At 42.1% G+C, this 23,836-nt stretch overlaps 1 long non-coding RNA gene across 5 annotated transcripts in view; it reads right to left on the bottom strand.

The window, feature by feature from the left end:
- The window catches only part of LOC104695361, a 161,997-nt gene that overhangs the window by 56,230 nt on the left and 81,931 nt on the right, over positions 1-23,836 (bottom strand). For all 5 annotated transcript variants that reach the window (XR_005602529.1, XR_002047700.3, XR_002047702.3 and 2 more), the window contains 2 exons: positions 22,547-22,649; positions 16,735-17,161 (listed from right to left, as the gene is read on the bottom strand). This is a non-coding gene — a long non-coding RNA (uncharacterized LOC104695361). The remainder of the gene's footprint in view (positions 1-16,734; positions 17,162-22,546; positions 22,650-23,836) is intronic.

Genomic DNA, 23,836 nt, shown 5'->3' with positions numbered 1-23,836 from the left:
TCACACAGAAAGGCAAGTAGGTAATACGTGTAGCTTTGCTTATGCACATTTCAAGGGTTTGCACCACCAATTTGTAGCACACAGGTTTTGCTACACACAAAGACTACTGTGTGTCTGTTTAATGGTAGGAATATCCATATGAAAGCAGGTCAACCAGCAGTAGGAGCACAGCTTGATGAATTACAGAAGGTTTTATGGCATCTTTTTAATTTGCTTTTTTATTTCTAAAGAACTTTCTGGTGTGACAAGTACAAGCCAACTATTAACTATTAAACAAAAGGGAGAATATTTTGGTTAACAGTCTTTTACTCTCTTTTTGAATGTCAGCACATGTCCCCCTGGCACATTCCATAAATTCAAGAGCTACCAGATGGTTGTGTAACAGCAATGCCCAAAATACACTCTAGAAATTAAAGAATCACAACAGAAGACAATGAGTGAGTCGCTAAGAGACACGAACAACATCTACTCTCAGTCATCACTTCCACTAGGTGGACAAGCAATTTAAAACAGTGCCAGGAATGGCACAGCTTCCACCTAGAAGAGAGTGGAGCACAGCCTGCCCTGGTGTGATGCAACACTACACATAGCAGCACACTGCAGATACAGCTTGGAATGTACATATTTTAGAAGTATTGATTTTAAAATCAAGGTAGTGGAAACGAATAGAAAATGACAAGAATAATTTTCTTGCAGCATTTACCTCTGGGAATGATTTATCTCCACACACAATGCTCATTTGAGTTTTGAAACTTCAACACAGGATTTTTCTTTTTTTTTTTTTTTTTAACTAGGCATTTTACATATCCCCTCTTCCAAATCTATACTCAGTTTTTATGTGGGGTTTTTTATGGGGTTTGGGGATTTCTTTTGCTATATTCAGTAACTTTACCACTTAAAAGCAGTGTTACAAGAAGTGTCCTCAGCTACAGGTGTGCGATTCAGTCATCAGGGATATGTAGATACCAAATTATTCACAGATTCAATTTTCCCCCATCTAGTTAGTAGGTGCTCTACAGAATCTTGCCTGACAATGGTATTTTTATGAAAACTTAACTCCCATCGACAAGACGTCATTGATTTAGGAAGTGCGGTCTAAGTGAATATTTATATTCTGAATTTCTGAGAAAAGAAAATGTTACCCAGGAAAAATGTATATGCTCACACAAAGCATTCTCTGCAAGAGGGCAGCAGAACACGACTTCAGTCAGACAGCGCAGCTTTTACATAAAAGAATTTCAGAGGTGCGAACAGCAGGGCACTGAGTGCTGAAAGAGGCAGGGATTTGGGACTGGTGTCTGTGAATAGGACAGTGCTACAGGCTGAAGCCTTCACGGTGCAGAAGCACATGTTTACAAGAGGATTTCAGGCCTGTAAACAGCAGGGCTTTAAGCAAGCGGAGAAGAGTTCATGTTCCTGAGAAGGGAATGCAGCACAAAATGTCCTGCTTCTTCACAGAGAGTCACCCTGCTTGCAGCTGTCTAAAATTAGAGACACAGCCATTGTTCCAATGGATAATCAGGTCTAAGAGCTTTTTCAGGGCATCTCTTGACAGCATGAGGGTTGGTACAATTCAGCATGTCAGTTTAGCTGCACTGAAAATCTGAAAAGGCCAAATTACAGTTTCATTTTTTTCTGTGTTGCATTACAAAGATACCAACAATAATCAACAGGATAAATTTGATGATGAGATTAAAAACATGTTAATGCCTTTTAATGGGATCAGTCATGTTCTGAAAAAAATATGAAACTATATCAGGAGGGAGTCAGGGGAGTATTTGAGAACAGCTTTAATGTGAGTGCAAAATTTGGTGCCCATGAAAGATTTCTTGTTGAGTTTTTTTAATTCACTTTAATCTCCACATAGTAGAGTCTGGAAGTCCATTAAGGAAAAAACTACAGTATTCCAGTTTTGAAATTAGAAGGCACCTCAGTAATTAATGTTCCTTCATCAGTGTCTGAGAGGCAATTTACAGTAGTCCCACATTTCTGAAGAAACAATGCTGATAGAGCAACATCAGAAATGAGCACACTGAGGTAGAGCCCCTGATAATGGCAGGTACCTGCTGAAGTCCTGAATTGTGCCCAGCACCACTACACAGCAAAGTTTCACTTTGCCTGAATTCACCAGAAACGGCTCTGCCTCCACTTTGCTATCCAAGACACTGTCTCCAGAAAGAAAAATGGATGATCACAGAAGAGACCTCAGCAAAGTTGTTGCAAACTAAAGAAAAAATACTGTGCAACCTAGGCTCAACAAATAACAAAGAGTGAAAATAGTAGTTACTAAGCATGCCTCATAATCCAAAAAGTAATCATTAAGTATTAGAAATTATTCAAGAGCTTCCTATATTTAATTACGTAAGGTCTTCCTACAAAAATCCATGCCTTTGCAGTCCAAATTTGAATATGACATGAGCAAAACATTCTAGTAATGCATCAACTAGCCAAAAAAATTACATTAACAAGTAATTGCAAACCAGAGCCATTTTTGTGCTCTATAGGAGTAATTTTTCTCTTCTCAGCACATGAGGTCTGCTGTCCATGTTATCATGAACACAGAGGTTCAAAGTTTCACAAATTTTGATTCAAAGTTCAAGTAAGCATATCCTGTTCTGTATTATTTCAGATGATCATAACATTCAGATTGTATTATTTTCAAAATCCACTGACTGTCCCCTCCACATCAAGGGACCTCAGAGGACTCCATAATTAAGACAACAATTTAAATAGGAGCTTTCTAAGTGCCCCTATCCCTCTGTAAATATATGAATATGATTTTTTACCTCTATGACAAGGTTAATTCTTCCACACTGACTTCTAGACTTGCGATTTGACTGTGAACTGACATTTCGATAAGGAATCTACACCACACTTAACTGTGTACACCACTCTCCAGCACATGTTCACATGTCCTACAGGTAGCAGAGCCTGGTGCACCAACACATTCCAGCTCAGCTGTCTGAATATACTGACTCAGCTGCACTGCAGCCACCCTACTCTTACTTGCAGTTACCATCTCTAAAAGAAGTCTGACTGCTACTAACTAATGCCATGGGAGATGCTGCAGCACTTTCTCCCTCTACTTCAAACAACAGGAATAAGCCCAAGGAAGCTGCCTAGTCAAACAGCAATGCAGCTGGCAGCAAATGCAGTTCTCTGAACAGCAGCACCAGGGCAGTGCAGCTCCTTAGCCCTGCAGTGCAGCTGGCTGCACCCCCCTATCTGCACACTGCTGCCCACCAGCGCTCCCGGTCCTAAGCAGCACACGCGGTGCTCCAGGAGCCATCCTGCCAAAAGCACAGTCTGTCCTATTCCTTCCTTTCTACACCATCACAAAATGCCTGTGCATGTCTGAGGAATAGACGACAACCCCTGCAAGTCCCTGGGTGGGGAGGAGATGTTATTCTATGGTCCCAGCTCTCCATCTTGCAGCTACTTCAAATTACTGTCTTTTAGGTCATCTCCTTCAGTTCTACCAAACACAGCCTATGCCATTTTTTATAGCCTGTGCTCCTTCTTTCCCCAGCACCATTCCCTATCCTGGCTACAACTGTACCAGTCTGGTTTTCTGCATCATTTTGATGCCATATTTCTTTCCAGCTATCTTGGATGATACCTTCTTAACTGCTTACGACTGCTCCAGCCTGATGAAGGCAAACAGGATTATTCAATATAATTAACATTTCTATAGGGCACTGACAATTGCACACAGATTTGAAATCCAGGATACAAAAGAGCAACATCAATTACAATGCTAGGAGGATTCTCATTCATTACCATGTTTACTTGCAAACACAAAATTAGTGATGCCTGGATTAAGATTAGAAACAACATAAACTGCTATCACAAAAAAAAAAAAATCCTTTCAAGTGTATTTCACACAGAGCACATGCAGTACCTCTTAAAATATGAAAAATGATAATATCAATGACACTCTAATGGAGCACATCTTTTTCTCTAAGAGTAAAAATACAGAGAGAGAGAAAAGAGAAAATGGCTTATGATAATTTATTTAGATTTCTTGCTAGTAATATACATTTTAAAAGAAGAGGCATAACAAGCTGTAAACCACAGTATAATAGTTAAATTAAACTGCAAATTTCAACTTCATAACTCTGAATTTTTAAAAAAAAAAGTCAAAATGGGTCACAACGAGTTTTTCTTGTTTAATAAAACTGGGTTTGAATTATAAAATTGTTAGAAGTCAGTTTAAAAGATAATTTTGCCATATGCCAGAGGTCATGAGAAGAAGCTAGTGTATGAAAGACATCAAAGTTGTACTTTAGCCCTACAAAGACAGCACTTTTCCTGGTCAAAAACCTGAAGGTGATTATAAGTAAGAAAAAAACCCTAGCAATAATTAGCAGCATTTAGTAAGTCAGAAACAACAAACAGGAGACAAGTGAATTCTTTAAATGGAATTCAACCATCTCTGGCATCACAACCACCCAACTCAGAGTCCCTGGGAAGACCCACTCATTCACTCTGAAACAGATTTCATGACCCAGACAAATTCCTGACTGCTGCAGACTCCTGTCCTGTCTGTCCTGGCTTCACCTACAACCAAGGCTGAAAACAAATACATCCATTTTTATCTTTCATACAGAGTAATCTGAATACCTTCAAAGTCTTTCTTCACTTACAAAGTTGATCCAAGGTACAAGGGCTGTAAGATACAGCTCTTTTGAGGACTGGGACCATGATGTCCTTGGGCTTCCAAGACTGAGGGGAAAAAAGAAGCCAAACCAAAATCAAAACCAACAAGCCATTATTTTTTTCTCAGGCCTGTTTTTTTGTCTCTGAGGATGGAAACCTGTTTGTCTCCTACTCTAAGCCTATGCAAAACCAAAAACACTGAGTCTCCAGCCTTTGCTAGGGGTCATTGACTTTCCTGTATTCATTATGTGAGTAATAATTCCTACTTTATTACGTTACACCAAACATCACAGAAGTGTGACTGACCCAGTGAAGTCAATAAATACAAGGAAAGCTGTAAAGGGTCTCTGCACATAAAATAGACTGGTATATCAGGCTAACCAGGACCTTCCCAGAGCCTCTAGAGAGGGTTTGCCAAGGCTGCCCCAAATGGTGGTCCCCCAAATGCTGGTGACACAACTGCAAAAAACTTTGAGAGGTATTGTCTTTACAGTATGATCTTAAAGTACTTTCTCTCCTCATTTTAGGACAGCTAAAATGGAAGAGTAACAAAAGCCATACACCAGACTCATTTTTGAAAACAAAGTGAAATAAACAACCTAATATTTTGATTCCAGACTTACATTTAGACCATAACAATTTTTAAGTGAATACTAACGGAAATGAACTGAGTTCTTTCTCACCTCTTCTTGTTTACAGTCTCATAAACTGGGATACCACACTACCAGTGTCACACAGGATGTCATTTTTTCTCTTGGCAAGTAAACACATGTGAAAGAAAAGGCATTGCGTTTATAATGATAACAACAGAACTTGCTAACATAGTTTTTACCAGGTTCCAAAGGGACAGCTTCAGGTTTCTGATGTACAGTCCAATGTCTTTTAGATCCACGTATATTTTTCCACCCTGCTGAGCACAGTTTAAAATGCAGAAGCAGCATAATTCAATATTAGACTATTTCACAGTACCACGTGAGTTCAAAACAGAAAAAATAACATTAAAAGCAGTGAAATCAATCAAATGAATTATCTGAAAATAAAATTAGAGCATAAAACAACAGTAGGCCCAGGAATAGACAGGCTGTCTCCTCTTTTACTCTTGGGACATATTTCTTTTAGTATGGCTTCAGTCACTCACCCTGACATTTCCTTGGACTCCCCAGAGCCCCTTGCAAGGCTGGGTCAGGATTGAGCACTGAAGTTAGAAGATGCTTCTTAGCATTTACTTAGCAGTTAACACAGGAAACAGCCACCATCATAAAGCACAGGGTATCTGTGCATTTTGTGCAAATTTTCTTAATCTTTCATTTAGAATGTAACTAATTTTCAAGTACTTTTCAAATTTTCTTAATCTCAAGACCTTATTCCATGAGAACTTTTATATATTAGCTCTCATCCTTGATTCTCCCAGACTTTAGTCTTTCTCCCCTCCAGCACACTGCCAGTACCAGACTGCTGCTGCTCCTGCTCCTAACTCAGTTCCCTTGATTTGAAATAATTTCTCCCTTTCTCCTCAGATATTATCAGCAATGATTGATGGTCAAAAGCTGCTCTGCTCCTACAGCAACTAGCAGCAGGCAGGGGGAGATAGGGCTGCTGCCGAGGCCCCAGCCTGAGGTTTCACCTGAAATCCAACACCAGGAGCAGTGAAAGCCAGACCTTGAAGACAAGCAGCAATGGACATCTGCTTGCAGATCTCCATTTAAAAGCAAAAGCCCACAGTGCGAATTTGGAGAGCTCCTTTCAGGGCAAAAGGAAAGTTTGGGGGTTTCCCCCCTTCACCAGGGTGCACACCTTGGATGGGGGGGTGAAGTGTGAATCAGGAATACACCATCATATTTGCAAAATATGATAGCAAAAGACAAAGTATGTCACAAAAGGAAAAAAAAGGAGTTATGCTTAAAGGCAGCCCTAAAGGGAGCAAACTTCTGGTTTTTGTAAGAGGAATGAAAGGTTATTGCTCCTACATGACAAGAATAACATTTTTTACATTCCCCTTTTCAATAACAACAGCTAAATTCTCACAGGATTCAATGTTTACGCTCACAAAAATCAATTTTTCCCTTTTATTAAAAAATTATGTACAGTAAATTGCTGCTACAACACAATCTACATTGTTTAACATACCCTGCTTTGATTTACTGTTCCATTCATAATCTGCTGATGATTAAGCTTCTCAATAACAATCCACTAGCCTTTCTAAGTGATATCAAGTTGTTTGTTTTTAATCTGCTGAAAATCATCCTGTAGACAGATGCATTATTGAAGAATTACATTTTAATTTATTTTCACGCAGTGCCTGTGATGGGCATTTGGATTAACAGAGTACAATAATGCTTCTTTATGCCTGTATCTATTCAAATCAGAAATTACCTGCATACACTGTCTCTGATGGTGGTCAAAAACTGTACAAAGAACTGAGAATAGTGCTTCTTAATATCACACAGCCCTGCTGCTCATCAATGAGTCTTTTTCTGTTCTAATGCTTTTGTCATGTATATGAAAGTCATTATGTAGTTTAGAAAACAGGAGATGAAGTGAAAGAGGAAGATCAGGGACCTGGGATGCATTAATATTCTACCAGCGTCAAAGATATTTCCCTCGAGGGGCTCCTACAGGCCACACTGTTATTACAGTGCCTATCCATTATCTTGTGCTGTACTTGGTATTAAGACAATAATGGAGAGAATAGGATTATGTGCAGATGATAGGAAGTGCGAAGGCAATTCAGCAAGATAGGAAATGAATGGAGACATGATTCTTTCCTCGAAGCTGGGAATGGTTTAGCATAGGGTAAGGGAGAAGATAAATGAAGCAAAATGAAATCTTTACAGGTTAGCTGGGGTAAAATGAGTGTTTACATAGAATCCGATGAGTTTAACCTTTTTGATACAGAATATCGCAGCATCTTTCTTCAATGCAGCAGTGTATATCCCTTCAGTGGTCTGGTTTGATCTGAAAACTCACTCAACACACATGGGGAAATGACTGTTATTAATTTCATAGAGCAGTCTTATGTAATGGAGAACCATTTAATTCACTCCAATAAAGGAAAAATTCTGAACCCCACTCCAGCTTTCTATATTTAAACTACAAGCTTGAAAAATTCTACCCACTAAACAAACAGGCAGAAAATAAATAATTTTTTTTAGAAAGCGATAAAGAATGATCTAGCATAACCAAGTGAAATGCTGATCCCACATTGAAATGCTCACATTCTGCTTTACGATTGGACACCTTTCCATTTCACAAGTAAGAGTCCGTGGCTATTAGCAAGTCACAAAGGCTAATAATTTTAGGAGGCCAGCAATGCATTATGATAGTGATAAACAAAGACAGGACCAGATTGTGTCATTTACAGACATTTCTGTGGCTTATGTCTGTCATATTTTTTTTAATTAGGATAAATCACACACACACAATTTGCAATAACAGCACAATGCCAAAAGAGATCATTTTTGCTCCCTAAAGTACAACTATAATTTTATTCCTTTTAGCAGCACTTGAAGGCTTTCCTTCTGTCAGGTTAAAGCCCAACAAAGCAGATCAGCAGCGCGACCGTGCAAGCGCACGCAGCCGTGGGAGCGCTGAGGCAGCTGTGCCGCTGCCCTGGCTGGGGATGGCGCGCCCGCCACGCAGCGGCTGTCGCAGGGCTGAAATGCCACCTTGCACGCTCCGAGTCAAGCCGAGGGTCCCCATAACACCCTGCCAAGCGATGAAACGTGCCCATACGCTCAGCAGAGCTCCCCACGCAGACAAGACGTGCTGGAATTGCTTTGCCACAGCAGGTCTGGCCCTGCATCGGGCCCATGGCCGCGCCAGCACGGCTCCATGCTGCTCTCTACTGCTGCCTCCCACTCACCGCCTCGCCACACTCGCGCTCCTCCCTTTGTCTCTGGCCCTGCTGTTTGCCCATCACGGCTTGAACATTGACTCTCCTCGGCTGGTGCTGCCGACCAAACTGTGTGATGTATTGATCCTGGCTGCCATTCCCGCTCCATACCGGATGGACCTTCCTGGCTCTGCGGCTGTCCCTACCGGTGACTGCCATCTGCCAGCCACCAGCTCCTACACCGCTCTGATCCCACAGCAAGGCTTCCCTTGGCTCCCCCACCCTTCTGGGGCCTGCTATGATAAGATTTTTCCTCCCTGGAGAGCCTTCCTCTGTTACTTTGTTGTCAGGCCAAACCCTGAACAGACGAAAACAAGTGTTTATGCCCCAGAAGCAATGCTCGTGTGTGGCAGTGCCTGCACCACATTGGCCACTACCCAGGCAATGGCAGAACTTGCGTTTAAAAAAACCCTGATTTCTGAGCTTTTAGACACGTCCTGTACTACTTCCTAACATATCCTGCAAGGGGGCAAAGCCATCAACAAAGCAATGAGGGAACCAGAATCTTGTGACAGCCCCTGGGTGGGCAGGGGCAGGGTGGCAGGGCTCAGGGAGGAGAGCAAGCTGCCCCAGAGCAAAAATGGAAACTCCAGCAGCCCAGTAAAACCGGAGCACACCTGGTGCAAGGCCCTGCATCCCAGTCCAGCTGGCATTGTGCCTCCCTGCCCCTGTCAGCTGCACTCAGACTCGGCACTGCTCAACCCTCATGGCCCCAGCAGTGCAGGAAGTGGGGCAGGGAGCTGCTGCACAGACCCTAGAGGGAGGAAGAAGTCTGGAAAATACCAATTTTTAATATTGACACACAGATGACTGGTAGCCCAGAGGAACCCCACTAACACCAAACAGGCTCAGGTCTCCATAGCAATGAGCTGAGAGAGCAAAACTGCCCAGCTTCAAGCAAGGAAGTCATCTTGTACCAGTGACATTTATTTCACATTTTTGTCTATTTCCCTGGTATCAGTAGGTGTGAAGTTCAGCCCCTCCACACCTGTGTTTCACCCCACAGTTCAGTGGGACCAGCATGAGGTGAAAGCTAAGCATTCTCACTGCAGCTAGGAGTGAGGACAAAGTTTCCCCAGTGCCTTAAATCATCTTTTCTCATCAGCTTTAAGTGACAAGAAGCATTTCTGTGAAAAGTGGGAATCAGCATATTTAGGGAATTAGGAACATACTCGTGAATTTTACACAACAGTCATAAATATGGGGAGATGTGAAACAGCATGAGCAGAGCTAGGTGTCAGGGTTGCCCCTAGCACAGGCAGGTGGGGACTGTGCTGCACTGCCTGGGGCTCTCTACTCACCACCTCACATCAGACAGCACCACACACTCCAAAGATACTGCTAAAAACCCACAAAGAAAACTGTCTAATGAAGAGTAACAGTCAAAACAATGTTGTGTGGCTGGCCAGTTACTTAAAGAGTGTTTATAACCATGTTTTAATGCTTCTTAACATAATGAACACTTATTTATATAAATGTTTAATTATGTTTTGAATTAACTAAGTATGAATCTAGACTATCCCATAACAACACATTAGAGCAATGAGAAATCACGATGCATTATCTTGTCACCTTTTAATCTTACGCAATGTTGCTAGCTTTTATAGTAGCAGAAAGAGTTAACAAGAACAGCCAATTTAATTAATCTGCTCTACTTACTTCGTACACTGCCATTTCTTTCTCAGTTAAGTGCAGGCTGACTACACATTTGCACTAGAAATTACAAGTGAGTGAAGCAAATATCTTCATGAGTCATAAACTTTACCAATCTCTGTTTTACATCAATATCTCTTGTCAGAAGTTAAAGGCAACCAATTGATAAAGTCACTTTCAAAAAAATATAGATGGATTAACCACATTCCAAACTACCAGTTTCAGTATGAAAAAGTCTGACTGCTTTGAATGACCCAGAAGGTTGCCCTAGCATGAGTTCAGACCCACTCTTAGTTTGCTGCATCATATTTTATTATCTGGTTTAAGAAACAGCTCAGGGATTTTTTACCTGGCAAGGCTGACTAGCTAGAATAGCCTAGAAATAGTAAGGGGAAACCCACTCCTCCAGGTATGCCAACCCAAAGGCTAAGAGCTGTGCAAAGGTTACCACAGAAAACTTCCCACGAGCAAATTGTGCCCATGAATGCAGATACAGCAAGTTGTCTGTGCCCTGCAATACAGCCAAATGCAAAAACATGTATATAAAGGCAAAGCCACAATTCTTGTAACTGGTGACCTTGGGGACAGCCATGGACATGGCCCTGCTCTATTCCTCTCTGCTCTCATCTCCCTGAAGGTGACACATCAGGGTAAGGGCTGGGCCCCAGCACTGCACAGATTGCCCCCATCCACCCTGTATGCCTTTGGCCTCTCTGGGACACTGCTGGCACTGCCACACTGGGACTCCCACCCCAGCTGGAGTTTGGGTCCCTGTTTCTGAACAGGACTCTTATGTCCCTTCACAGCCTCCCACTAAAATATGGCCAAAGCTTTCAAGTACTTCCCTGATGGGACTTCTGGATCTAGAGGCAGAGCAGGGTCACTCAGACCAGCATCAGGCTGGAAAGCCTGGGAAATCCTGCTTCATTCTTAAGACCAATGCATGTCCAAATTCAGTGCAATGGGGTCAAACAAGTAGTTTAATGTTTAAAACTATAATTCAATGGCTACAATTTCTTGCTATAAGGAAACTCCAGGCTTGAAGAGGTTGTTTTCCTGCTTGCTGCCCCCAAGGAACACAAATGCAGGCTAGACAGTCAAGGTTTATGGAGAGAAGTAATATCTTTTATGAGACCAACTATTAGAGTTGGGGGGAAAATACACAAGCAAAGAAGCCATTCTTTAGGTCTGAAAGAGAGGTTTCAAACTGCAGGAAAAGCATGCTGGAAAGCTATGCTCTGGGTTGAAGTTATTATATGATCAATTAGACATTATGAGAGGAAAGGACAATTAGCACCTCTGGAGAAGCAAACGGCCACAGCACAGGGAGCCATGCCGCAGTCACTCACTCCCATGGGACAGCAATGAGAGAAACAGAGACAGCTGCGCATGAGTGAAAAGTGAAAAGCTAATAGGAAGGGAATGAAAATTACAAAATTATATAAACCAACCCCTTTCTGTTGGGTCCCTGCTTTTTAGTATCTCCTAGAATGGGGAATTTTCATTTGCAGGTTTTGTCTTCAGTTTGTTTTGTTAATATGCTTTGAAAATCAGAATATCGTAAAAGGCAGTTTTTCTGAAAAAAATGTTCAGCCTGTGTTAATGATGTTTCTATACCTTCTTGAATGCCTGAGGAATTAATTTTGGTTTATGGGGCTGTCAGAGACTGAAATATTATAGTTTATGACTTAAACATTTTCTTAAAGAACTTTTAAAATTGTACAAAAGCTGCAGAGAAGACTACAGCACCCTGGATGGGGCCCTGACTGAGGCCTTACACCTCTCACTGATGAAGATAAGATAAAGTAACAACTCAGGGCTGGGGACATTCACTGAGCACAGGCTTAACACCTCCAAGGTGGAGGCCGCAGCCCCAGGGCTATCAGCTGCCAGGCTCCCACAGACCCCCTGCACCAAAGGATGGAGGGAGGAGAGGCTTTGGGTATCTGGGAAAAGCCTCTGGTCAGAGGCACAGTGACTGCCCATCCTCCACTGTGCAGAGGAGCCCAGCTGAGGGGTCTTCACCGGGGGGGAGGAAGCTTATCCACAGCAGAAGGGGTGACATGGCCCATCACAGGGGCCTCCCTCAAAGGGATCTCCAGACCCTGCACCAGAAATGATGCAACAGACCCTCAGTGTTGCAAGGGACAGTGTCAAACTGGCCCCTGCAAGGGAGGCACATGGGCATTCCCACCTGGCCCAAAGTGGGTATTAATCCACGAGATTCTGTTGTCAGCGGCGTGTGGCAGCAATGGGGGACCCTCACCAGCAGCAGAGCAGATGGAGGGGAGCGACGAGACGTCGTTGGGACCCTCGGATGGGTGATCTGCTTCCACCTAGCCCCTGTCACCTCTCCCTGTTCCCCCACCCCCCACGCACACTTCTTTTTTCCATTTCTTTCTTTTCCCTTCTCTTTGCCTCTTCTACTATTAAATAAAATACGTCAATTTTTTGGCACCAACGTCTAACCTCGTTTGGTTTTAATCTCATTTCTGGGAATATTTTGAACCTTCTAAGTCCTTTCCAGTTTATGCACAGAGGCTTAGCTTTCTTTGCTTTTCTGAGTTTAAACCGGATCGTAACAGGGGCTCACTGAATCTCACTCACACCATTTCCACAGATGCATCTGATGCACTGAATAAAGCCTATCACAGTACTGGTACCTACATGAGCGTGTCCATGCCATGGAAAAATAAACTGGACTACAAAAACTCTTACATGGTACCACTACACAGATTGGAATTGTCTGCTTACCACAAAAATATCAAAATAATTAATAGAAAGCTTTTTTTTGTCTTCTTCTTGGCTTAGCTTTCATGGGTTGACTCGATTAAAAAAAATTTACCTATGACCTGCAGATTAGCTTTTCTCCTTTGCCTAATAAATTCAAAATTGCTGTGGATACCATAATAAAGAAGTCCAAAATAACTTTAAGTCCGTCATCCTGTGAATGGAATATGCGTGTCTCATTTTACTCGCCTATGTGGGAGTGTGTCTTGTTTGGTTCAGTCCGGGTCTCCCCTTTGGGTTTCGTGTTACTGTACCATCCCAGTTTATACCCTCCTGGTTTCGGGTTCATAACCCTGCTTTCTCTATTTGTCTCCTCCCAGTCCCCTGCCAATCGCCCCGGCACCCCTCCCAAGCTTCTAGAAAGTTCTGGCAGGGGCGTCGAGTGATTGGTCTTGGGGGGAGGATCCCTCCCTTCCTTTCCCAGGATAGGTTCCCTTGTGTGTGCCTCATCCCGCAGACCCATCCTTCTCCTTCCCTGATTCGATGCCGTTGTCATCCCTCCCCTGTCGCCACCCCCCATAAAACCCCTGGCAGGCGCGCTCAGGGTTGCTCATTGCTGGACAGCCCCGGCGGGCGAGGTCCCCTGTTCGGAGACGCAATAAACCTTCCGGATTTCATCCACAATTGAGCCTGCCTCCTTCTTCCACCACCTGCCTCTATTGCTGCGGTCCTGTGGAAGGACCCACGAGCCAGACCTCTGGTCTCCCGGATTCCGGAGGCTGGCCCCTGCAGCCTCCTGCATCCAGAGCTGACCGGGCAAAGTGGGAATTGCTCCAAAAAGGACGCAGAGGCACTCCTACATTAAAAAGCAGAAATATATTTATACACTCCTTGCCATTTCTAAACAGAAGGCACCCAGAACACCTTTGTGAAAGTGGAATAATCACTTTAAGTATTAACTATTACATAACTGCACCTGTCCTGGATACCAGCTTTCTGCATCTCAGCCTCTGGAGGAAGAAAAAAAATGCTTGGAAACTCACAGGGCAGGCAAGAAAATTATTATATTGGATTACAGAAGCTTTACCAAGTCTAACCTAAGCTAAGGATACAACCTTGTTTTGTTTGATCCAGTAGACATTAAATGCCACCTTTCTGCTGACCTCAGTGATTTCCAGCTCAGACCGGCCACCTCATTAAGACGATTCCAGCATTTCCATGCATGCAGCTGCTATGGGCAGAGCTGTCCATAACAAATGACTGCTACCTGTACCAGCCCCTTTAGCTATCAGATACATTCAAAGAGAATTACAGGCTCTATTTATTAAAACACCTAACAAGGACAACAAAGGTATAATATCGAGACAGAGCATGCTTTAACAGAAATATTTTACCTCTGCTAACCTGCATCTGGTTCACAGATAGAAAACTATTAGTCTGCCACACCTGAACTGACACATGGCTTAATTTCTTCTCAAATTGTAAGAAGAAGGTTGCAATGCTCAATGAGAGCCATCTCCTTTCACAGCAAGCACCCAGGATACTGGTGGCTCTCAGACCTGCCCAGAGATAGTCATGGCAGTAATACCTCTGTTCTCCACTCTTTTAATCACTTAAGACTCAATCACCCTTGCCCACAAAGACTTGAAAGGGAATGGTATTGGAGATCTAAAATCATGCTCTATTTTGGTTGACATAACTTAACTTCCTCAAAAGACAACATTTTCCTTGGCAGGTGATAAGCACCACCTCCCACGTTCTACCGTAGATGCTGCTAATTAAACCACAGTGAAATTCAGATAATTAGCAACCTTTTTTAAAACAGCAGGTTACTCATTTCAAACCTTTATCCAGACAAAATGGTATCTGAGACATTTTAAAAATCTGCTATTTTCCATGCTTTCAAAATTATTATTCTGTTCTAATAGGAAGAAGAAAAAAAAAACCCACCAAACAATAAAACAGGACAAATCATGCAGGAACCCTAAAGCAAGGCAAGCATTCATCATCAGTGGTAGTATTTTGATTGTTTGATAATGTGAATACTGAAAAGAGTATGTTCGATCCCCCTAGCAGAGACAGTCCCTCAGATGCTAATGATATGGCATGGTATTTTCATTACATTCTAAAAACAAAACTAGATTTGTAAAACCAAGCCTGTATACCACTGGTCGGTGCTCTTTTTAACTTTTGCAATGTATTACATTATGCACATTTGGTACACAGTGAATTATTATACTTATTAATTACCATACTTACGCACACACGGATGGTGTTTCTGCAAAAGGAGATTTGTTTATATCTAAGATTAATATAAGGATGGCATAATTACCAGGATGGAGGCATGCCTATCCTACAGGAAATAACTGCATATCCATCAAATCCTTCCATTGCTCTACTGGCTGAAACTTCTGCCCACAGACAGGTGGTCAGGGGACTGACCCACCCGGCCTCCTATTCCACAATATTTATACTATTGTTCAAAACAGTGGCCACAGAGAATACACAAAAAAAATCAATTCCCTTTTTTCTCCTTGCTTGCAGTCACAACTGTCTGTCTACACCATGCCATCATTCCCTGCCATGTTCAGCAAGGCTATTGGAAAGGATGCAAGCAGGGTTGCCAAAGCTGCTGTGCTGAGGGACCACAGCTGACCCTTGCTCATTACACTGCCATTCATTTGGGAACTGGGTTACATGGTTGCAAGTTTTGCCCTCTGCTGCCTACAGCCCTTGAGCACCCCTAGTTACTGTTAGTCAGTTGTTCTACCCCTTTTACACACCCTTAATCACACTTCTCCCTCATCAACCTGGGAGCTCTGCAGGGGTTAACTCTGAAAAATTTTACAGTAAAGGCAGCTTTTATTGTAGTGGCAATTACAGAAAGAGAAAAAGCAATTTAGTCTTTTATGTGGTTCACAGTTTCACTAATGTCATAGACTTTTAGCCAGCTTGTTATGCATTAACTCACAAAAGCATGGTATACAAACACTGCTAAAATAAAAAATAACATAAGACACAGCAAACTAACTCCTCAAACATAGGCTTAATTCCTCAAATACCAATAATGCTTTTATATAACAGCTTTGTTAGTGCCCTCAGCTTCAAGCCGAAGTCACTATAACATGAACTACTCAAACAAGGCTGCAGAAGAAAAAGATTTTTAAAAACCTGCAAAGAATTCCTTGCTCCTCTTGTGGTATAGTGTTCCTATTGCGTTCTGCATCTCCTGACATGTGATGGCAACAGGAACTTAGACAAAAGGCAACATGCTGCAGCAGTAGTAACATCTTCCTACACAGCCCATGCTTCCCCTCTGCTGGCAACAGTGGACATGAAAACAGCAGCCACTCCAGGATTTCTCATGCGGCCACTATGTTTCTGAGTATCAGCCTCCTCTTTCCCAGCTTTGTAGTAGGGAATTTCTTTAGCTTCAGAGAGTAAAACCTTTGACCAAACACCACAGTGTAAACAAAACCATAGCACTAAGTGGCAGATCCAGTCATTTCTTGAACATCTCCAGGAATGGTGATGCCACCACCTGTCTGAGTGGCCCATTACGATGCTCAACCACCCTTCCAGTGAAGAAATTCTTCCTGATGTTAAACCTGAATCTCTCCCGGCACAGCTTGAGGCTGTGTTCTCTTATCCTATCGCTGACTGTCTGGGAGAAGAGACTGACCCCACCTGGCTGCATCCTCCTTTGAGGTAGCTGTAGACACCAGTAAGGTCTCCCCTCAGCTTCCTTTGCTCCAGGCTAAACACCCCCAGCTCCCTCAGCCGCTCCTCGTATGACTTACGATCGTGCTGATGGCATCTGCTATTCCATTTGACTTGGTGGCCAGTTGACTCAGTTGAGCTGGAGCAAGGACTCTCATTGCCGTGGGATATCCCTGGTGTGTTCTGTTCACTTTTGGGGTGAAATCTGTTCAGAAGAAGACTTTCATAATCTTCAGTTCTGATGACACCATGCAGGATTCCATGTCTCCAGCTCTATCTTGTCCAGTTGACCCTTGCCAACTGTCTGGCATGAAAAATGTCATTCTCTCAGAGAAAACTGTTTCAAGGACTGAAAAAAGCTCTGGTCAGTGTTTCCTCTTCCCTTCCTTCCCATCAGGTATGGGATTGAAGCTCTCCACACAAGATGAGAGGTGTTTCCAGCACTGCTGATTTTACAACCGTCTGAGGCAAAGGTCCTCCAAAGTGTAGTATCCTTTTGTCTTTGGTCTGCAAAACAGAGCAGAGGACAGACTGAGATAAGAGTAATCACCTGAGTTATTTTGTTGAGCCTCAGCTCCAAAATTCCTGAATTTGGAATTGTGTCTGAGGAGTCGCTGGCATTTCAGGGCCCAGCACGTAAGCAGATGCCAAGCACTTACACTGAAGCTTTTCAATTATTTCTGGGCAGTGCAGTCACAAATAGAGTACTACCTTTGATATCCTTTGGGATCAGAATGTATAGAAACCACTTAATCATGCAGTTCACACTTATCACTTAACATGTTTACACTAAAACCTATATCAGATTAAGGACATGACTACATCACTATGCTTTAAATAAGCTAGTACTAGATATCTATGTCTGTGGTTTTTCTACAAAAGATCATCCAGGGAAGTTAAGATAAACCAACTAAACCCATGATGATAATGCATGTAAGTCAAAATGCGTTAAATCCCTGTGTGGAGATTCTCACTGAGAGGTAAAGTATTCGACTTTATTGTAAAGAGGATTAAGCTACCATGAACTACAGCCATTTTCCTTTTGAATTAGATCATCCACAGAGGAGCTTAAAGTGCTATAGGCTTGGTGCACTTACTTCACATGTATCCTTAATTTATCTGAATTTTCCTACAAATGGAACAAGCCTTGGTTAACCAAAAGGCTCCTTTACCGAACTTGTGCTGACATTAAACCACATTACCAGTTTACTTGGTTTACAAATGTCCTATAGAATACAGCTAAAGTTGTTTTACAAACAGAAAAACCAGAGGCACCCTTTTATACTGCAGAAGAAAATGCCAGCAGCAGGTGTGGAACCTGGGACACCTGACAGGATCACCAACTGCAGTGCTCATACTAAGCTGTTACCGATCTTGAAAAGCAAACAAAGAAGCAAAACTTGAGTTCAGTATTACATTCCATCTGGAAATGTCTCCTTAAGCGTGAAAAGACAGACAAACAAGGCATTCTCATGGGACAAAGTTGGGATGGAAGGCATCTTTGTCCTCCTGCCTGAGCTGGGCTGGCACAGCACTGGAATACCCATGTCACTGACCTGAGGTGCCCTGATTTCAGCTGGCAGAGAGTTAATTTTCGTCCACGCACATACAGTGCAGTGTTTTGGATTTAGTATGAGAATAACGTTGGTAACACACTGATGTTTTAGTTGTTGCTAAGTAGTGCTTGCTCTAAATGAAGGTTTTTTCAGTTTCCCATGCTCTGCCAGCAAACAGGTGCACAAGAAGCTGGGAGGGAGCAGAGCTGGTAACGCTGACCCAAGCTGGCCAGAGGGATATTCCACACCACAGAAGGTCATGCTCCGTCAATAAACTGGGGGGAGTTGGCCAAGAGCTGCTGACCACTGCTTGGAGATGGGCTGGGCATCGGTCAGACAGCAGTGAACAGTTCTACTGTGCATCACTTGTGTTTCTTGGGGTTTACTCCCCTCTCTTTTTCCTATTATTACTATTTTTTTTTTAAACTTTATTTCAATTATTAAGCTCTTCTTATCTCCACCCATGAGGTTTACCTTTTTTCCTGATTCACTTCCCCATCCCACTTGGTACTAAGTGGTACTTACCTGCTGTCTGTAGTTAAGTCTTGACAAGAAGATACATTTTTAGAGGTTAAATCAGATGCACTCTGAAATTTATCCATCCCACGCTCACATATGAAATGCTAACTAATGAGCAAGGAAGAGCAAACACTTTCTCAGTCTGATAGTGCTCTGATGTTAGTTCATCTGAATGATAAATTTTACACTTGACTAAAAATGAAATTGATACAATTCACATTGCTGAGTATTGGCATGTAATTGAGATATGGCAAATAATGCAAAGAAAATAAAGCAAAAATACATTAAACAAAGATTCCTCTTGATTGCTAAAAGGTAGTTTGGCTTCAAACGTGTCAGTGAACAGAGAGCACTAACTACAGTACAAAAAAAAAGGCAACTAATTCTCAAAATACCATCTTTAGCCAGTTTTCTCCACAGCACGTACAGGCATATACCTGCAATAGAGATTTTGTGCTAACCTGTCTATTGCTATTCCTCCCTACGGATCCGAGATGTTAACATTGACAGAGGAAAAGTTTAAAAGAAATCTAACACAGAGAGATGTTGAGCTTCATGTTTTATTATTTGTTAATTCTTGACCTTCCCTGAAAAGAACAAGAAGGAATCTGCCTACCGGAAGAGGCAGTAGCTGCCAGAGGCACTGCTGATCTCATGCCTGCAATCCACATGCCAGTTACAGCAACACATCTGCACACCTGGTGCAGAAGCAGCAGCTCTGCTGCCAGTGGTGCCCCAGGAGAGCTCCAGAAACTGCTCTTGCTTTGACTCCAAGCAGGTTACAATCGTCTCCTCTGTGTATATCCAAACAACCAGCATCAAAACTAGGTCTATGTACACTAAGCTGTTCTACCACTTAGATGAAAACTTCAGATAGTTTCTCTGTGGTGCTCTACATCAGATTAAATAAGAGTCAGATCTGAGAAGAGAGTCTGACAGGAATTCAGTAAAAAAAAAATTAAACAAGAAGCAAAAGACTACCTGTTGTTCATGAAATAGAGAATATGTCAATCTCACATGTACTAGTAAAATGTTTTAAAATTGTTCAATCATCCTCTACAAGAAGAAAGAGAACAATTTTCATACAGATCTCTCTTTCACCAACGCACAAGCCACCCCAGAAAGAGCACTCCTACAACTCCCATAAATGTAAGGCCCTTCATACTAGCTTATAACACAGACTTTTACTTGCTTCTTTATACCAAAAGTGCTAGAATTACATCTTGCACTACATTATGTTAAATCATTATTATTCACAATTGAAAGATTTATTTAATCTCTAGCTGAAAAATTCCTTGTGCAAGGAGTTTAGAGAGCACACTGCCATCCTTACACTCCCAGCTCTGTTACCCTGTGCCTCTACCTGAGGTGGCTTAAATCTCCTTCCATGCCCACGGAGCCCCTCTGCGTCCCACTGCCCTGCAGCCAGTTATGCTGAGTAACAGTGCAAGAGCTCTGCCCATAAGAGGATGGCTCCCTTTCCAGGCTGTCCCAGCTGCTGGGAACATTGCAAGCCACAAAGGTCCCCATCCCCTTGATCTACCACTCTCTCTGCTCACTGGGACATGCTATCAACAGGGACAAGCTAAGACGTTCATCCTGAAGTGACAAATCATACACACGCCAGGTACTTCTCTCTGGCACAGCTTGAATCTTCTGCATTGCAGAAAAACATTACTTGTGGGTATGTGTGGCTGCAAGGGACCAGTCAGTCACTGTATATTTCTCCTGCAAAACTTTCTTCAGCATCTGCACTGCTGTATGATTATCTGAATGCTATTCAATCTACCTCTAACTTGAGTTACGTAGTATATTTGCATGTATATTGTAAGCATTATACTAAATGAGATGGGACTGCCTATGTAATCATGCCATGACTTTCCCTTAGGGAAACCTGGTAAAATTATGTTCCATTACATTTGTAAAATACTACCCATTAAAAGCAGGAATAAAACTTTTATGTTCATGTGAAACAAAGCACAAAAGATTCTCCACCCTTTAACTTGTATCAATTTTGATATGAAAGAAGCATTTTCCAGGCAAGAAGGGAATCTGAATTTGACTTCACTATTATGTGCTTTTGGCTTTGATTGTGTGACAGTTAAATCTCTTTCCAAAATTCTGTATTTTTTTTCTTGTTTTAACATTATGAAACGAGAGAACAAAACCAATTCATCTGCCTTGAAGACGACAGACAACAACTTTGGAACAAATTTTTGGGGGATTGTTTCTTATTTTTGATTGTCTATGCCAGAGAAGAAAACAACTGTTTCTACTGTACTATTCAGAGTCTTTTACCCTAGCTGCTGGTCAATTCATTGTTTTAATTCGTTGATGCTCTGGCAAACTTTCAAGTATGTCAGGGGAGAATTTTAAAAATGAAGCATTCATTTAGAAGTCACAAAGTGGTGATATATACACACAGTTTCAATTTAAACCATTATTACATACCATCCTTTTCCTTTTGTAATAATCTATTAAATGCTTTCAAGTATGGAGAAGGAATAGCAACCTGTAGATCTGAATGGAGCCCAGATGACCTATAAAATACATCCTGCCTCACTGCCTGACTAGTTCCAGCCCTCATTTCTAATGGTTACTATTGTTATTCTACCATTCAGACAACCACACACATCAATTATACATTCTTCTGGGTCACAAATTCATTTTCTCAGGCAACATTTTTGTTTTAATGCATGACGCTTCTTCTTCAACCTGTGACCAAAGTTGAAGGTCTCAATATTAAAAGGGTATTACTTTTTCTTAAACTATGTTGATAAATGGAAAAACAGCTTCATGGAAATCAGAAGGTGCAGCTTTTTGAGCTATTTAGAAGAGTGTGCTTAGACCATATATTGTCTCTTTATTAGAGCAAATGTATTAGGCAGTACTTTGTGCTTTAGGTGAACATTTTTTCTTTTGTTCTATTGGTGCCTGGCAGCACAGCTATAATTAAATGTCCTCTGCCTTCTCTATTTTATGACACTTACAATTCAGTCATCTTAATTGGACTTTTCCTGAGCATATAAATGGCTGGCTCAAGAAGAAAAACTTTTTTTCAGTGAAGCAAACTCAAAACCTTTCACTATGTGTTATCTCAGTGACTTTTTTAGAGTCTTTGGCTTATGTTTGCCTTTTTTAAAGTGATTATGATGACAAAAGCTTCAGATAACTCCATTTGAAATAATTCTAAGACAGCTCTCCAAATTAATTTTTTTTGCATATACTATTCTCACAAACAAAGCACTCATTATTTCCAAAGGGGCAAAGTAATTTCAATTTTGTGGTTGACAAAATAAATAGAGGAAGGTAACATACCACTTCCAAGGGTTTCTTGTACATCATGTATATCCTGAAAACTCAAAATGAGAAATTCAGGGTAAGAGTCCTGAGGCCTCCTCAGCAAGATGTGAAGGCCAGGGCCTCAGCTTTGTCCAGCCACAGGAGCCAACAGCACCCCATCAACAGCCAGCAGCAGCAGCAGGGCCTCGCCAGCTGTCCCAGGGGCTGGAGGAACACACCCAACTCATCATCACTCACTGGAGTGCAGAGCATCTGCCTCAAGGAAGTTGCTTCCAAGCCATGGGATGCTGACACCAGAGATGCCATCAGATCAACCCAACAGGTTCAAGACCAAGTCAGTGGAACAACCCCTGCAGCAAAACTGTTGTATTTCCATCATTTCTGAACCCTAGTCTCAGCAGCCTTCTCAGCACACAGCCAGTTTTGCTGGCTACAAGATTAGGCTCCTCTCCTGCAGGCACATTGGGCACAACAACAAAATCATGGTATGTTTAAGTCATGCAAACTGACCTACCGAGAATGGATATTTGAGATAGTCAGTGAATCTTGTAGTTGGATAAGTAACTCCACAACCAAGGAAAACATCCATTCACTGGCAGACACAAACACCTGACAAACTGGAACAAATATACAGATAACTACAGAGAAACAAAAAATTGCTTCATTTGTATATATACATACATACACTCATAAATGCTCATACAAATGCACATTCCAGTACTCACACCCCAGCAGGCATAAACCTGAACAGAAACCTGCTAGTTGGCTTTTTGCCTACTGTTTCCTCCATCCATGAGCTGCTTTCTCAGGATAGTGTTGCAGTCAGAGGCTCATGCACAGTCATAACCATTCTGGTCCTGAAGCATTCTCCTCATATGCTCAGTCCCTGCTGCCATCCTCATTGGTCAGGTCCAGCTTAATTGCCCTGCAAAAAGTAGCTCTTCCCTTTGGAGACCCATGACCCAAGGGTGTGGCATCATCAGGAAAACGCTTTAAAAAATACTTTCATGTTCTCTTCATTCTTTCTGGGGCCTAAGTCAGGGCAGGAGAATAACTTCCAAAGTTGGCTTAGAAAATCTTGTCCTTTTCAAGCCTACATTGAGGCATGGGATGAGTTATCTTAACTCACTTGTTCTCTTGCCCTGGCTTCTCCTTCCCCTGATCAGTCAAAGAAGTCACATCTCTCTAAGGATATCAACATAGAGAGTTTGCAAGGGGCTTTAGCCCATGTTCAAACATGTACAGTTTTCAGGACAAGCCAATGTTCAGCATTCAGGATCTGCATTTTCCATGCTGCAAACTTCAAGAAAGGGTCTTCAGGTGTTAGGGAACATAAAAGGATGGTAATTGAGCCCATTTCAGGCACTTTATAACCACACCATGAGGACCACGTTAATCCCTAGTCTCTAACCCCTGTCACCCAATCTGTGCCTTAACTCACTCCACATCAAGATTTTTTTTTAAAGAAAACCCTGGGTTTACTCTTGTGAGGAGAGATGCAGCCTTACAGCAGAGCTGAAGTTGAAGAGATGGCCAAAGCTCTGCATTTTACATGGTCACATGCTTTGGGCCTTTAAAGCAGCCAGTGGGAACCATTCAGCTGAATCCTGTTCAGATCTAGGAAAACTGACAGATAAATATTATTTTAACATGGAGGTTTCTGGTTGGCTGGTTGGTTTGTTTGTTTGTGGAGGCAAGGGGGTGTGCTAGGTTTAACTTTATTATAACAAAGCCTATATAAATGCAAATACTGTTTTCATAGATATAATTTCATAAAGCAAAACTACCCACAATCTTTAGCAGT

The sequence above is a fragment of the Corvus cornix genome, chromosome 8, assembly GCF_000738735.6.
Source record: "Corvus cornix cornix isolate S_Up_H32 chromosome 8, ASM73873v5, whole genome shotgun sequence".
NCBI lineage: Eukaryota > Metazoa > Chordata > Aves > Passeriformes > Corvidae > Corvus > Corvus cornix.
The sequence above is the reverse complement of the archived record's forward strand: the minus strand, read 5'-3'. Positions and strand labels throughout refer to the sequence as shown.